The sequence below is a fragment of the Podarcis melisellensis genome (assembly GCF_964234715.1).
Source record: "Podarcis melisellensis genome assembly, chromosome: 7".
Taxonomy (NCBI): domain Eukaryota; kingdom Metazoa; phylum Chordata; class Lepidosauria; order Squamata; family Lacertidae; genus Podarcis; species Podarcis melisellensis.
Window position 1 is genome coordinate 230,630 of NC_138539.1, and position 17,532 is coordinate 248,161.

Below are 17,532 nucleotides of genomic sequence, written 5' to 3' on the forward strand. Positions count from 1 at the left end.
GTCCTGGCGGCGGCAGAAGCCGGCCCGGCCCGCCGGAGAAGGGGCCCGGAGCTCGACTGGCCTCTTCTGCCGCGGATCCCCCGAGAGGGGACCCGGCGGGACGGTCTCCCGGCAAGTGGGCGGGCGGGCGGGCGGAGGGGAGGGCAGCCGCGGGGCCAGGCAGAGCGAGCCCCCCACCTCCGGGCTCCGGGAAGGGGCGTCGTGGCCGCGCAGCTTCCGCCCCCTTCGCCAGCCTCCAAAGGTCCGAGGAGCAAGACGCAGATTCTGGCTGGCGCGCAATCGGTGGGCTTCGCACGAACCGGCTGCGGAGCAGGGAGAGGGGGCATCTGTCACCCGGTGGGGGGGGGGCTGCTGGTGTCCGACCAGGGCCGGATTGAGGTCTGATGCGGTCCTCAGCTACTGAAGGTAATGGGGCCCTTTCTATGTCCAGTTGTCCTTTGTCAACAACAAATTGTCGCTGTTTTTTTGTGCTGAATATATGCTATATGGTAATGTTTGGACATCATAGGTATCTCAAGCCATTTGCACATGTTGCCCTGCAAGCAGTCCATGCAGAATGGAGGCACCCTATACATAGAAAGGAGCAAACCAGGGATATTTGAGGGAGCAGGCTAGCAGGTGGGGGCCATTACATCACAGGAGCCTACACAACACAAAACACTGCTGCTGTATGTCGGTTTTATTTTAGTTGTTTTTTATCTTATCTTTTGGAAATGTACACCCAGTTTTTACACTTTAAATTTTTTTTGGGGGGGGGCCAAGAGAGTGGGGTCCTAAGCTATAGCCTTAGCTTATCCTTAATTCCGGCACTGTGCCCATCTGAGCCCATGCAGAATGAAATTGTGCAAGCACATGACAGAAGCCCCCAAACAGCAGAATTCCCATAGAACATGCCCCCTCCCCAAGTCTGTCTGTGGAAGAGGGTGAATTGGTCAGGCGGAGAAATGTGGGGGGATGTTCTGTGATGAGCGCTAGCACAAAGTCAAACGTGGCCCCCCTTTTGTGGGGGAAGGATACTACTGGACGCGACTCAGGAAGGCAGGCCGAGATGTCCAGTGGCCGAGGCAGGAGGACCTGGGTCTTGAAATCTGCCTGTTACCTGGCAAGGGCTCCTTCCATGTCCTGCTACAATTCTGGCTGGCTAGTTTGTCTTTCGTAGAAACATCTGTCTTGGAGAACAAGTCCCCAGAATGGCTGGAGTTCAGTCGGTAGCAGAAGCTGCAGGGAGGAGGAGCCTTGCTGCATGCTGCCCCCCTGGACCCAAAGGGGCTGCCCTCTGACCAGCCAGGGAGCCACCAGCCCTCCCTCTGCCAGCTGCCCCACTGGTCTGCAAGGGGGCAGAGAGCTGCCCTGCAGGTTTCTACCCTGGAACCTTTGAGTGAAGGGCAGAGAATACCGGTAATTGTAATGAATACAATCAATAAGAGAGACAGAGGCAGAGAGACTCCCCATTGCAGAGCCGCTCACTCGGGAAGGTGCCTGCTTGGGGGGCTTGGGGCCTGTCTGGGGAGCAGGGTTGGGGGTGCCCTTCAGCCAGACGTTCCTCTGGAGAGGGCCCTAGGTTCTGTTGCTGCTTTAACAGGGAGCCCAGGGCAGTGGCGTAGCGTGGGTTGTCAGCACCCGGGGCAAGGCAAGTAATTTGTGCCCCCTAACCCGTGGATTTTAGCACTCGAGTCTCTTCCACTAGATTAGCGCGTCCCCCAGATGTTGCGTCCGGTGTGGCCGGCCCCCCTGCACCCCCGACGCTACACCACTGGCCCAGGGTGTGGCTAACTCCACAAAGCTGCCTGCGGCTTGACCAGGAACAGGCTGGGTGGAATTCCCTTGGCCCATCCAGGCAGCGGCAAGACAATCTCTGAAAAGGCTCCGCAACATGGAGGGCCCAGCCCCCAAATCTTAAATGTGCAGATAAGCCCTAAGCGCTTTCTTCTGGTCAGAAACAACAGCGCTGTGATTGTGCAACTGGGTTGAGGGTCATGGGATCCTCAGATGTTTGGCCTGTTCTTTGGAGCATTGTGAATGGGGGAGGGGGCCAGGTAGCTCAGGGAGAGGCCCTTGCTGAGCCTGCAGAAGCCACCCCCCCCCCCGGGCACAAATCCACTGCCAAAGGGCCGTAACTCAGTGAGTAGAGTGTCTGCAAGCAGAAGGTCCCAGTTCAGCTTCTCCTGGCTGGGGAGGCTCCTGCCTGAAGCCGGTGCTGCCAGCCAGTGTAGACAGTCCTGAGCTGGACAGATCAATGGTCTGACTCGGTATAAGGCAGCTTCCTATGTTCCTGGCAGCCTCTTCTGTTGGAAGGCCAGACTCTGCTGCAACTCAGTGAAGGAGGCAGCTGCCTCTCCCCCTCCTCTTCTGGGACTCATCAGCGACAGCCAGGAATTTGGTCTTGGCAAGTTCTGGGCCTCTCCAGCTCCTTGAGGAGAGGAAGGGAACCTTTTGAGGTGCTGTCATGCGTGGCTCCATCCTCCTGCTGAGTCTCCTCATTTCTGATGGCTGCTGGATGGGAGCAGAGCACCCCATGAGGACTAGGAGCTTGGCCTTCCTTCAGTCCTCTGTTTGCCTGGCTCTGCCAGGGGCTGTGGCCACCTCAGGTCCTGCGTCGGTTGCCTCCAGGGCCCGTGCAGCCGGTCTCACACACCTCTCTTGGTCCTCAGGAGTGTATCAACCCTGCCACTCAGGGGGCCACTTTGTGGTTTTGGTGCAGCGGACACAGGCTCTGGAGCTGCTGGCCACAATCCGTCTCCTTGGCTTTATGGTGCCACTGAGGCTGCACACGCCCCATAAGTTTAAAGCACATTCACACACACCCCCCCTCTCCTAAGCATGAAGGAGAGAAGGGGCTGTTTCTGTGGGTGAAAAGGTGCTTCATTGTGCATTCTTCACTGTGCATTTCACTTCTGTGGAAGCACTGGCACTCTCCCCCCTCTTGAAGAAGCAGGCTGTGTCCCATGACAGGAGCTGTGTTTGCAACAGGCGGGGGCCGCTCCTGTGCCAGGAACAGCTCTCTCTGCTCCTTGGCAGAACCTGCTGCTTTGTGTGTGCATCTTGTCCAGAGCTGCTTTCCTGGAAAGGCTTTCATCCTCCCCACATCCTTCTTTCTCCTCCCCACCCCCACACTTTGCTTTCAGGCCTGGAATAGCTCACTGTCCCACCAATGGAGAGAGGAGACGGGTCTCCTCCTCCTCCTCCACCCACCCCACAAGGTTTCTGGGGAAAGCAAACAGTTTGCAGGAGGAGACTGGAAGCAAAGCCGCTCCTGTCCTTATGAGGAGCAAAGCCATTCCAAGCTCAGCAGCCTGGTCCTGGGCACCTCCCTGCCCCCCCCCCCATTACAGTGTTCTTGCTGCCTCGTGCCGTGGACCCCAAAACCAGCTGAATTCTTGCTCCCCACTTCACAGCCCCCCAAGTGTTTGCAACTTTGATGTGTTCCGGTCTGCCTTGTGCCAGCCACTCATGCCTTGGTATGAACGCAGCCTGGTTTCTACTGACATGAGATTTGATGGCTCTTGTCAGGCACTCAAATAAGGCTTTCCAGAGCTCCAGGGTGCAGCGTCCTAAACTGAAGGGGGAAGGTGCTGGTGTGATGTCCCTAAAGGAAGGAGGTCTTTGATTCCTCCAGCTGTGCTCTGGGGTCCTGAGGGCCACCCCCTGCAAGAGACCTTCTGGCGCCTTAGGTCTGGCAAGAACCCTCAGTCATGCCAACAGCTCCAAGTTCCATTGGCCAAGACAGCTATTCCAGATGCCTTGTCTGGATACATCCCCCATGTTGGGGTGAGGATCTTCAACAGTGTTTTGTGCTGATATTCCAGATGAATGAATGCTGTACCCAATCTGTGCATTTTTCAGCTCTTGATATTTTGGACAGGATTGACTCCAGGTTTCTCCAAGTTGTGCTTTGTGGGACCATGCATGATGCCCTCCCAAGCTGCCCAGACCCACTCAGAGGGCTGCTGCCCCTCTCCTCAATTGGGCTGCCCCATGCAAAGCTCCACCACAGCAGTGAGAGGCTGCTGGCCACGGCTGCTCCATCCATGTGGGTCAAGCCTGAACCAAGGGGCAGAGGGGCAGCAGGATGGGGCTTGGCAGCTGCAGGGTGTGGCAGCCCCCTCAATACTGGGGAGGCTGAGCCCCCTGCCCCAAAATATTAAGGGGGCTAAAGCCCACTCCGCCCTATACTCTGTGCCCCTGTGTGAGACTCTATCCATGATGGACTCTTCAGCTGTTCCCCCCCCCATCTTTATGTTATAATAATTCTATGGTATCAGAAATAAAATGTAAGTGAAAAGATAAGCACACATAAATACGTACACAAACCACACGTCTGAAATGGTAGAGGAGAGCAATCTTGAAGCCGTCTTGACTCTTAATGGCTCCAAATATTTCCTTTGCAGAAGGAAATACTTTACTTTTCCATTGTTAGCAGAGAAATGTGAGGGCTCCCTTGGACAAAAAACAAGGACACCAGCCAGGAATACCAGAGGAAAACAGCAGCCAGTCGGCTTGGTCTTGATTGAAGACTGTCATGACAGGACTCCCACCTGCCACCAGGTGGAACAAAATGGAAGCCCCGAATAAGAGAGAACCCAAACTTTTATTAGCTGCTAATCCCCATGTTATACCCCCCAACTACATCACTCATACATCATGAAAGGGGAGATCTGGTGGCAGTAATCTGAGCATCCTGGACCCTGCCTCATGGTTCCCCTTGCCCACCAAACACCCATCAAGTGTGACAAAAGAGATATTTACATTTCCCTGTTTCCCAGCCAAGTGAATCACACCCTTTTGTCTTCATCTGGGTTTGTTATTTCTGGAATGGCTACCTGTCTGGTCCTCAGGTATCAGGATGCCAGGGATTATCCCTCAGGCAGAGGGGCTGCTGAGGAGCTGAGCTCACAGGTCTATAGGAATTTCTGAAGTTTCCCCAGTGAGCCAGTACAGAGATACATTGATCATTTGGTTTCGTGCAGCAGAGGCCCTTTGAATAGATAGGAAGAAACTGTGATGAAGTGTGTGGGCTGCATGTGCATGATATCTGCTGGAGGGGCAACCCCCCCCATACACAAATTCCTGCAACACCGAGTATAACAGTAGGTTTATTTTACTAAGAAAGAATGTTAAAGGGGGGCGGGTAGTCTTATACACGGATAGTACATGGGGGAATGTGTGATTGGTTGCTGCTGCGAGCCGGAGATTGTCAGCTGCTATTGGGCGTGTTATTGGCTGCTGCAGCAAGATAAGGTGTTGATTGGCTGTCGCTGCAGTAATTGGGCGGGCGATTTGTGGCTTTTGTTGGTGAGGTGACAGAGGATAGGTGGTAATTTCCTAGGAGTTATTTCAAATCCTTCAAATACAGTCAAAAGAGCACAATTTGGGGAGGCCTGTGACAATGGCTTCAGAAACTAGGGTATCGTAAACAAAATCTGCCCTTTCCCCCTTATGGAGTATCCAAGAGCCTGTATAGAGTCCTTAAGTGGGTTCCCTATCGGTAGGAGAAAATAACAGAGGCCAAGCAGAGAATATTGAGAAGCAAAGCAGCTAGTAAGCCTGATCTTTATTGATCTGTTGCAACAGGGTGCTCCCCTCAAAAGCAGGAGGAGGAGGAGGACCCAGAACCCAGGTGTGCCTGCCCTTAAATAGACATTTTAAATTCCCTGCCCTGGACCTCAAGACCACCCCTCCATACATACATCACAGAAGGGGTGTAACCCAAGACCATCACCCAGATACATCATACCTACATCACAGAAAAGGTGGTCTACAACAGAAATTTGAATGTTGTTGTTTTTCCTGTCTGCCAGCTTATCTGATAATGCCTTATCTGATTGCCTTTCCTGGTAGTCTGGCCATTCCTTTGAAATGGTGATTACCCAATTCCTGAAACAATGGGAAGGTTCCCTCACCCCCTCCCTAACTGCAGCGAAAGCATTTGGTCAGTTTGGGAGTCAAAATGGTTTCAGGATGGTCTTCCTGTGCTGCTCCAGACATGTGGTCCACATATCTATGTACATGCTTGGTTGGTACATTCATGAATATTTATTATATCATAGAATAGAATCATAGAATCATAGAGTTGGAATAGACCACAAGGGCCATTGAGTCCAACCCCCTGCCAAGCAGGAAACACCATCAGAGCACTCCTGACATATGGTTGTCAAGCCTCTGCTTAAAGACCTCCAAAGAAGGAGACTCCACCACACTCCTTGGCAGCAAATCCCACTGTCAAACAGCTCTTACTGTCAGGAAGTTCTTCCTAATGTTTAGGTGGAATCTTCATTCTTGTAGTTTGGATCCATTGCTCCGTGTCCGCTTCTCTGGAGCAGCAGAAAACAACCTTTCTCCCTCCTCTATGTGACATCCTTTTATATATTTGAACATAGCTATCATATCACCCCTTCACCTCCTCTTCTCCAGGCTAAACATGCCCAGCTCCCTTAGCCGTTCCTCATAAGGCATCGTTTCCAGGCCTTTGACCATTTTGGTTGCCCTCCTCTGGACACGTTCCAGTTTGTCCGTGTCCTTCTTGAACTGTGGTGCCCAGAACTGGACACAGTACTCCAGGTGAGGTCTGACCAGAGTGGAATACAGTGGCACTATTACTTCCCTTGATCTAGATGCTATACTCCTATTGATGCAGCCCAGAATTGCATTGGCTTTTTAAACTACCGCGTCACACTTGGCTCATGTCAAGTTTGTGGTCAACCAAGACTCCTAGATCCTTTTCACATGTACAGCTCTCAAGCCAGGTGTCACCCATCTTGTATTTGTGCCTCTCATATTTTTTTTGCCCAAGTGCAATACTTTACATTTCTCCCTGTTAAAATTCATCTTGTTTGTTTTGGCCCACTTCTCTAATCTGTCAAGGTCGTTTTGAAGTGTGATCCTGTCCTCTGGGGTGTTAGCCACCCCTCCCAGTTTGGTGTCATCTGCAAATTTGATCAGGATGCCCTTGAGTCCATCATCCAAGTCGTTGGATGCGACCCACCCCCTCTGCAGGGAGGTGGGACCAATTCGGATGGTCCGCCCCCGCCACTTAATGGATCCAAATGGTTTCCAGAGAGTGGTAGGGGATGCTTTATCCCATGTTGATGGCCTTTCAGCCGATTCCCTGGTGGCCCACTGGAATGTGGAGTTAACCAGGGCTATTGACTGTTTGGCTCCGAAGCACCCTCTCCGATTGCATGGAGCCCGGGCAGCCCCGTGGTTTTCCACGGATCTGAGGGCAATGAAACAATTGTTGAGACGGCTAGAGCGCCAGTGGCGGATATCTCATTCCGAATCTGACCGGACACAGGTTAGAGCTCAACGTCGAGCCTACCAAGTGGCGATAGCGACAGCGAAGAAGACTTTCTTTGCCGCCTCTATTGCATCTGCAGAAAACAGCAGCAGGAGACTTTTTCAGGTGGTTCACAATTTAGCGGAACCACCTGTAACATCGGGGCCCAGTACGGGCCACATATTCTCCTGCAATGATTTTGCAAAGTTTTTTGCAGATAAAATCGCTCAGATTCGGGAAGAAGTAGACTCCACCGTGGGAGCAGGGCCGGGGCGGGAGAGTGCTAGAGCTCTGTCTAGTCAAGTTGAGTGGGATCAATTCCAATCTGTTACCTCCGAGGATGTGGACAGGCTGCTTGGACAAGTGAAACCAACCACCTGTCTCCTGGATCCTTGACCATCCTGGCTTATAAAAGCTAGCCGGGAAGGACTGGGCGATGGGCTTCGTGGGGTGGTGAATGCTTCCCTCCATGAGGGAGCCTTCCCAGACCCACTGAAAGAGGCGGTTATTAAACCGCTTCTTAAAAAAACATCTTTAGATGCGGCCACAATGGCCAACTATCGCCCAGTCTCAAATCTTCCATTCTTGGGCAAGGTGATAGAGCGAGCGGTTGCTGAACAACTCCAGGCACGCCTGGAAGAAGCGGACCATTTGGATCCCTTCCAGTCGGGATTCAGGCCTCATCATGGGACTGAAACTGCCTTGGTCGCACTGGTTGATGATCTCCGGCGGGCTAGGGACAAAGGTGAGAGCTGTTTCCTAGTTCTGCTGGATCTCTCAGCAGCGTTTGATACCATCGACCATAACATCCTTCTGAACCGTCTTGAGGGGCTGGGAGCTGGGGGCACTGTCATACAGTGGTTCCGCTCCTTCCTCCTGGGCCGTGTTCAGAAAGTGGTGGTGGAGGACTTCCGGTCGGCGCCAGCGTTTAATGGCGGTCCTTGCCTCGAGCTCCGAGGCAGGACTGCTCCGTGAGTTCGGGTCTGCCCCGCTACGGCGAGCGGGGGACCCCTAAAATCACAGGCGCTGAAGCCTGTGAACAAGGAGATTCGGTGGGCACCTTTTGCGCCCCCCGGTATCGTGAAAGAGCCTTTTTAAAGGCTCCGGAGCGGCATCGGGTGTGAGCGCGGAGCTGAGGATCGCAACCCAGCTCGCGGAGCGAAGCCGCGTCGCCATTGACGGAGAGCGCCGATTCCTTCCTGAAACTACCGATTGGCAACAATACCCGTGAGTAAGATCTGCAAAATAAAGTGAACAGGACTCTAAAATTATGAAGATTTGGCTGAAAACGGGAAAGGCAAAAATTTAGGAAGTCAGCCTCCCGGAACTGCAGGACTGATTGAGCAATGAAAAGAGTAAGCTGTTTTTAAAGAGAAAGTCTTTTTTTCTTAATTCTGTCAATACCTGGCATCGAAAGGGACCTCCCCTCTACTGAGCAGGAGAAGGGGGGAAGAAAATTGACCTAATTTAACCTGCTAAAAGAAAAGCGCTTTGAAAGGGAAACTCTCCGCTGCCGATGCCTCTGGCTAGGCTGCCTGAGCAGTGAGCGCCTGGAAGCGAACTGTCAAAAAAGACTGTGGATACAAAGTAAGATGTGCCCAAATTGTATCGGAAATAAAATACTGGGACTTTAGTGGATAAAATCTGCATCACCTTAAACTATATCAAAACAGGGCTTTTGGTTGGACTTTTGCTTTTGGAACTTTGCTTGGCTATTTATCTCCCTGTTTCTTTGTTACTCTTGTATGGATACAACTTCTCCCTCTAGAGCAGTGTTTCCCAACCTTGTGCCTCCAGCTGTTTTTGAACTACAACTCCCATCATCCCTGACTAGCAAGACCAGTGGCAAGGGATGATGGGAATTGTAGTCCAAAAACAGCTGGAGGCACAAGGTTGGGAAACACTGCTCTAGAGGACTAAAGAGAAACAGTTGCACTGAGGCAGAGACAGTGGGATTTTCCACTTGTAACATTCCTGTGTGAACAACCTTGAGTTATGAGCACTCCACTGGAGGAAATATCAACAAGAAGCAAAACAAAGCAGGCTCAAAAGCAGGCTCAAAAAAGAGGCTCCTTATCAGGAGCAGCAGCTGCACAGGAAAAAGTAACAACAGCATCAATGGATTCTATGACACAGGCACTGCTCAGAATAAATCAATCTTTAGAAGCACTTACTAAGCAGTCTACAGAGAACTCTAAGAAACTGACAGAATTGACAGCAAGATTGGATTTGAACACAACGGCAATATCATCTAACACAGATTCTATAAATCGTTTAATTCAGGAAAGTACGGAGACAAGGAAAATAGCTGAGAGCGCCAGGAGCACTGCCGAGGAAACTAAGGGAAAATTTACACCTATTGCAAAGAAAGTACATGAACATGATGCAGCTTTGGCCCTCATGGAACTGGAGAGGAAAAGCAAGAATCTGAAATTGAGATTGGTACCAGAGGAGGAAGAGGACAATCTTGGGGAATTTCTCACAGATAAATTTCAAGAATTTTGGACTGATGAGCTAGAAGGAGAAGAAGACGAATTTGCAATAACTACAGCCTTCCGGATCGGCAGGAAGCAAGGCAAGAAACCAAGGGATTGTTTAATCACTTTGAGATCCAAGGAACAAAGAGACAAAATATTGAACTTGCATTTTCAGAAGGCCCTGGTTATCAAAAATTCTCAAATACAGATTTTCAAGGATATTCCTAAACACTTTTTGGAGGTGAGAACCCAATTTAAAGACCTAGTTGACGTATTGAAACAAAATAATATCTCATTTAGGTGGGAGTTCCCACAAGGGTTGTCCTTTAACTTCAAAGGGAAGAAAACTAAAATAAAAACAATTCAAGATAAAGAACACTTTTTGGAGAGAAACTTTGAGGATTTTCAGAAAGGAACTGTGAGTGAGAGGGAAATACCGGACATTGCAAACTTATCATTTGGATTGAATCCAGCACCTACTGACGAGGAGCAAGAACTTGGAGCAGTTGGTGGAAAAGGTAACCAGTAACAAAAATGTCTCTGCAACTTCTGAGTTGGAACTGCAATGGTCTGAACCATCCCCGAAAAAGGGGCCAAGTGTTTCATATATTAAAGAAAGAACATTTAGATATAATCTGTTTACAAGAAACCCACATTGCCAGGACACATAGAAAACTTTTGACAAACAAGAGATTAGGATTGGAATTTATTTCTTCAGATAAAGTCAAGAAAAGAGGGGTGGTGATCTATGTTAAGGAAAAATTGGAACCAAAAATGATCTTTAAGGATGAACAAGGAAGATATCTGGCAGTGGAAATTCAAATTCAAGGAGAAAAGATTTTGATTGTAGGAGTCTACACACCCAATGAGGGAAGGCCGAGTTCTTCAAGAAGTTGCATGAGACTTTAATGGACTTTATGGACTTTAAAATTATAATGATGGGCGATATGAATGGAGTTGTCTCCACAAACATGGATAAGGCGCAAAGGCAAGTACTATCAAAGGATGGGAGACTACCAAAGACTTTTTTTGAACTGACTGATACCATGGACATGATTGATATCTGGAGAACAAGGAACCCTCTGGAAAGGGAGGGGACCTTTTTCTCTGAGGCAAAAATGACATGGACTAGAATTGACCAAATGTGGATTTCTAGTAATCTGGCACCAAGGGTCAAAAAGACAGAAATCTGCCCAAAAACCTGTTCCGACCACAATGCAATAAAGATGGAAATGAAATTGACAACAGCTGGAACCTTCAGATGGAGAATGAATGACACACTATTTGGAGATGAAGCAATTTACAAAAAGGCCCAAAAGACATTGAAAGACTACTTCGAGATAAACCTGAGATCAGATGTCGAAAAAAGAATAATATGGGATGCAAGTAAGGCCGTGATGCGTGGTTTCCTAATTCAGCAGAATTCTATAAAGAGGAAAAAACAGAATGAGAGGAAGGAGAGAATTTGGAAATTAATGAAAGAAGGAGAGAAGAAATTGAGATCTAAACCTAAGTCGCAGGAGATTTTAAGAGAAATAAAGTTTTACCAGGCACAATATATGGAACTGATGAACCAAGAAATAGAATGGAAAATAAAACAAATGAGGCAAAAGACTTTCGAGTCAGCAGATAAATGTGGGAAACTACTGTCATGGCAATTGAAAAAAAGACAAAAGTTGAATACTGTGACATCCCTCGAGGTAGATGGGAAATCTATTAATAAACCAAATGAGATAAGCAATTGTTTCCAAAGCTTTTTTAAGAAATTGTATGCACAAGGGCCAAAAAATGAACAAGAGATAGAAGAATTTATTAAAAAATATGGACTGCCAAAAATTTCGGAAAAAAACAAAAGGATTTTAAATGAGAAGATCACAGACCAAGAAATAGAGGGTGCCATTCAGGATATGCAACTGGGAAAATCACCAGGACCAGACGGGTTGACTGCGAGATACTATAAAGCACTGAAGGAATGGCTGATACAACCATTGAAAGAAGTTTGTAACCAAATCCTGGAGGGGAAAAAGGCTCCCGAATCGTGGAAAGAAGCATTCATCTCACTTATACCGAAGACAGAAACTGAAAAACATCAAGTTAAGAACTACCGCCCTATATCACTTTTGAATGTGGATTACAAATTTTTTGCAGACATTTTAGCAAAAAGATTTTAAAAAGTTTTGTTAGAGGAGATTCACACGGACCAAACAGGCTTTCTCCCAGGAAGACATATGTCAGACAATGTGAGGAACATTATAGACATTTTGGAACTGTTGGAGACTGACATAAATAGAAAAGCAGTGTTGATCTTTGTGGATGCGGAGAAAGCCTTTGACAATATTTGTTGGAGCTTTATGAAGAGGAATCTCCAAGGGATGGGGGTAGGCCAAAGTTTTGAAAACGGTATAGGTGCAATATACTTTGAGCAAAAAGCTAAATTAATAGTGAATGGTGTGGTTATGGACGAGATCCCAATAGAGAAAGGGACACGACAGGGATGCCCAATATCCCCTCTATTATTCATATCGGTCCTGGAGGTTTTGTTGAATATGATTAGAAGGGACCAGCTGGTTAAAGGAATACAGGTCGGAGCCAAACATTATAAGTTAAGAGCATTTGCAGATGACCTAGTTTTGACATTGCAACAGCCAGAAGCCAGTACAAAAAGAGTTCTAGAACTAATTGAAATATTTGGTCAAGTAGCAGGTTTTAAACTAAATAAACAGAAGACAAAGGTGCTGGAAAAAAATCTAACGATAGGGGAAAAAGATAGTTTTCAAAGAGAAACTGGTTTGGAAATAGCGAAAAAAGTAAAATACCTAGGGGTGAATTTAACATCTAAGAATGTGAATCTATTTAAAGATAATTACGAGAAATGTTGGTTGGAAGTGAAGAAAGATCTGGATATATGGTCTAGGTTGAGACTTTCCTTGTTAGGCCGTATTGCTGTTATTAAGATGAATGTATTGCCGAGATTGTTGTTTCTGTTTCAGACACTGCAAATTCTGGACAAGATGGACTGTTTTAAGAAGTGGCAAAAAGACATATCTAAATTTGTCTGGCAGGGCAAAAAGCCCAGAATAAAATTTAAGATTTTGACTGATGCAAAGGATAGAGAGGGCTTTGCCCTGCCAGACTTAAGGCTCTATTATGAAGCAGCAGCTTTTTGCTGGTTGAAACAATGGCTACTTCTTGAGAATACAGACATCTTGGACTTGGAAGGGTATGATAACAACTTTGGCTGGCACGCATATTTATGGTATGACAAGGTGAAGGTCCATAGAGGCTTTAAAAACCATATTGTTAGGAAAGCATTGTATAACGTATGGAATCGGTACAAAGATTTGCTGGAAAGTAAAACCCCTAGGTGGTTGTCACCAATGGAAGCCAGGGCGGTAAAAAAACTCAATATGGACTCAGATTGGCCGAAATATTGTGAAATTATAGAATATGACGGTGAAAAGCTTAAATTACAGAGTTTTGAGAAACTAAAATCTAAAGTTCGAGACTGGTTACATTATCATCAGATTAATGAGACTTTTAAGCAGGACAGGAAATTAGGATTTCAGAAGGAGAGGTCAAAGTTAGAAACAGAATTGTTAGAGCCCAATACTAAGAACTTGTCTAGAATGTATAACCTGCTGCTGAAATGGAACACACAGGATGAAACGGTGAAATCAGCTATGATTAAGTGGGCACAAGACATCGGTCATGATATTATGTTTGCAGACTGGGAACAGTTATGGACCACAGGTATTAAATTTACGGCATGCAGTGCCTTAAAAGAGAACATAATGAAAATGATCTATAGGTGGTACATGACCCCAGTCAAGCTTGCAAAGATATATCATTTGCCCAATAATAATTGTTGGAAATGTAATGAATGTGAAGGAACCTTTTATCATCTTTGGTGGACCTGCCCAAGGATCAAGGCCTACTGGGAAATGATCTATAATGAAATTAAGAAAATCCTTAAGTGGACATTCGCAAAGAAACCGGAGGCCTTTCTCCTGGGCATGGTCGGCCAAACGATTCCAAAGAAAGATAGAACATTCTTTATGTACGCAACCTCAGCAGCAAGAATTCTTCTGGCAAAGTATTGGAAGACTCAAGAACTACCTACCGTACTCTGGAAGAATGGCAGACCAAGGTGATTGAATTTATGGGACTGGCAGAGATGACCGGCAGAATCCGTGACCAGAGGAGAGAGACAGTGGAAGAGGACTGGAAAAAATTTAAAGTTTATCTTAAGAACTGTTGTAAAATTTTGGAATGCTAAAAGATGTCAAGGGGTATGAAATAGAGAATTACAGCTGTTAAAGTTTAAGCTTAAAATTTTTTAAAGAAAGTTAAATATAAAAATGGATGAAGGATTGCTAAAAAGAAAAATTTTAAAACAAGGATGCAGGGAAGGGGAGGCTTGGGGAAATCGTTTTGTGTTTGTTTGTATATTGTTGTTTTTGTTTTTTATGTTGTAAAAACCAATAAAAATTATTATATTTTTTTTAAAGAAAGTGGTGGTGGGGGATGAGTGTTCAGACCCCTGGGCTCTCACTTGTGGGGTGCCTCAGGGTTCTGTCCTCTCCCCCATGCTTTTCAACATCTACATGCAGCCACTGGGAGAGATCATCAGGAGGTTTGGGCTGGGTGTTCATCAGTATGCAGATGATACCCAGCTCTACCTCTCTTTTAAATCAGAACCAGTGAGGGCAGTGAAGGTCCTGTGTGAGTGTCTGGAGGCGGTTGGAGGGTGGATGGCGGCTAACAGATTGAGGTTGAATCCTGACAAGACAGAAGTACTGTTTCTGGGGGACAGGAGGCGGGCAGGTGTGGAGGATTCCCTGGTCCTGAATGGGGTAACTGTGCCCCTGAAGGACCAGGTGCGCAGCCTGGGAGTCATTTTGGACTCACAGCTGTCCATGGAGGCACAGGTCAAATCTGTATCCAGGGCAGCTGTTTACCAGCTCCATCTGGTACGTAGGCTGAGACCCTATCTGCCTGCGGACTGTCTCGCCAGAGTGGTGCATGCTCTGGTTATCTCCCGCTTGGACTACTGCAATGCACTCTACGTGGGGCTACCTTTGAAGGTGACTCGGAAACTACAACTAATCCAGAATGCGGCAGCTAGACTGGTGACTGGGAGTGGCCGCCGAGACCATATAACACCGGTCTTGAAAGACCTACATTGGCTCCCAGTATGTTTCCGAGCACAATTCAAAGTGTTGGTGCTGACCTTTAAAGCCCTAAACGGCCTCGGTCCAGTATACCTGAAGGAGCGTCTCCACCCCCATCATTCTGCCCGGACGCTGAGGTCCAGCGCCGAGGGCCTTCTGGCGGTTCCCTCATTGTGAGAAGCAAAGCTACAGGGAACCAGGCAGAGGGCCTTCTCGGTAGTGGCGCCCACCCTGTGGAACGCCCTTCCAGCAGATGTCAAAGCGATAAACAACTACCTGACATTCAGAAGACATCTTAAGGCAGCCCTGTTCAGGGAAGTGTTTAACGTGTGATTTTACTGTATTTTTGGTTTTTATGGAAGCCGCCCAGAGTGGCTGGGGAGGCCCAGCCAGATGGGTGGGGTATAAATAATAAATTATTATTATTATTATTATTATTATTGATAAAGATGTTGAATAAGACCGGGCCCAAGACAGAACCCTGTGGCACCCCACTAGTCACTCTTCTCCAGGATGAAGAGGAACCATTGATGAGCACCCTTTGGGTTCGGTCAGTCAGCCAGTTACAAATCCACTGAGTGGTAGCAAAGTCAAGACCGCATTTTACCAGCTTCTTTACAAGAATATCATGGGGCACCTTGTCAAATGCCTTGCTGAAATCAAGGTAGGCTACATCCACTGCGTTCCCTTCATTTACCAGGCTTGTAATTCTGTCAAAAAACGAGATCAGGTTAATCTGACATGACTTATTTTTCAGAAATCCATGCTGACTATTGGTGATCACAGCATTCCTTTCTAGGTGCTCACAGACTGTTTGCTTAATGATCTGCTCCAGAATCTTCCCTGGTATTGATGTCAGACTGACTGGGCGGTAATTATTTGGGTCCTCTCTTTTCCCCTTTTTGAAAATAGGGACAACATTTGCCCTCCTCCAGTCTGGCGGGACTTTGCCTGTTCTCCAGGAATTCTCAAAGATGACTGCCAGTGGTTCTGAGATCACATCTGCCAGTTCTTTTAATACTCTTGGATGCAGTTCATCTGGCCCTGGAGACTTGAATACATCTAAACTAGCCAAGTATTCTTGTACTATCTCCTTAGTTATTCTGGGCTGTGTTTCCTCTGCTGAATCATTTGCTCCAAATTCTTCAGGTCGGGCATTGTTTTCTTTATCGGAGAAGACTGAGGCAAAGAAGACATTGAGGAGTTCAGCCCTTTCTGTGTCCCCTGTTTGCATTTCACCATCTTCTCCTCTGAGTGACCCCACTGTTTCTTTGTTCTTCCTTTTGCTACGAACATACCCATAAAAGCCTTTTTTGTTGCTTTTAACCTCTCTAGCAAGCCTGAGTTCATTCTGTGCTTTAGCTTTTCTGACTTTGTGTCTACACATGCTGGCTATTTGTTTGAATTCCTCTTTGGTGGTTTCCCCCCTTTTCCATTTTTTGTACACATCCTTTTTTAATCTTAACTCAGTTAAAAGTTCTTTAGATAGCCACCCTGGCTTCTTTAGCCACCTTCCATGTTTCCGTCTCATTGGTATTGCCTGAAGTTGTGCTTTTACTATCTCCCTCTTAACAAACTCCCAGCCATCTTTAACTCCCTTTCCTTTTAGTATTACTGTCCATGGGATCTCACCCAGCACTTCCCTAAGTTTTATGAAGTCGGCTTTCTTAAAGTCAAGAAATTGAGTCCTAGTATGCTTGGCTGCTCCTTTCCGCTGTATAGGAAACTTCAGAAGAGCATGATCACTCGCACCTAATGATCCTTCCACTTCTACCCCACTAACCAGGTCATCAACATTGGTTAGGACCAGATCTAAAATGGCTGTTCCTCTTGTTGCTTCTCCCACTTTCTGGACAATGAAGTTGTCTGCAAGGCCAGTGAGGAATCTGTTTGACCGTATGCTCTTGGCTGAGTTTGACATCCAACAAATATCCGGGTAATTGAAGTCCCCCATTACTACTATCTCCCTTCCTTTTGCATGCTTGGCCATCTGTTTCAGGAAGGCATCATCTATGTCCTCCGTTTGGCTTGGGGATCTATAGTAAACTCCCACAATGAGGTCCCTGTTATTCTTCTCTCCCTTAATTTTGACCCAAATGCTCTCCCTTTGGCTTTGAGGTTCTAAATCTTGGATCTCTTCACAGGTATACACATCCCGGACATATAACGCCACTCCTCCTCCTTTCTTGTCTGGTCTGTTTCTCTGAAATAGATTGTATCCCTCCATTATTACATTCCAATCGTGGGACTTATCCCACCAGGTTTCAGTGATGCCTATTATGTCATATTTAGTTTGCTGTACCAAGAGCTCAAGCTCATCTTGTTTATTTCCCATGCTTTGCGCATTAGTGTACAGACATTGAAGTCCATTAATCATTCCCCCGTGTCTCTTATTTAAGGATTTTTTCCTCCCACCACTAGTTCTGCGTACTGTTTGCTCCATTTGGTCTATGACATTTGGATGATCATCTTTATCAATTGATAGACTCCTACCTTCAGGAGCACTGTCTCCCTCCCCCACAAGACCTTAAATTTTTTATTTCAGTGTCACTCCTGTGGGGACCTGTTGCGCAACAGTAAAGATTGTGGTCTACGGACCGTTGTTTCGCTC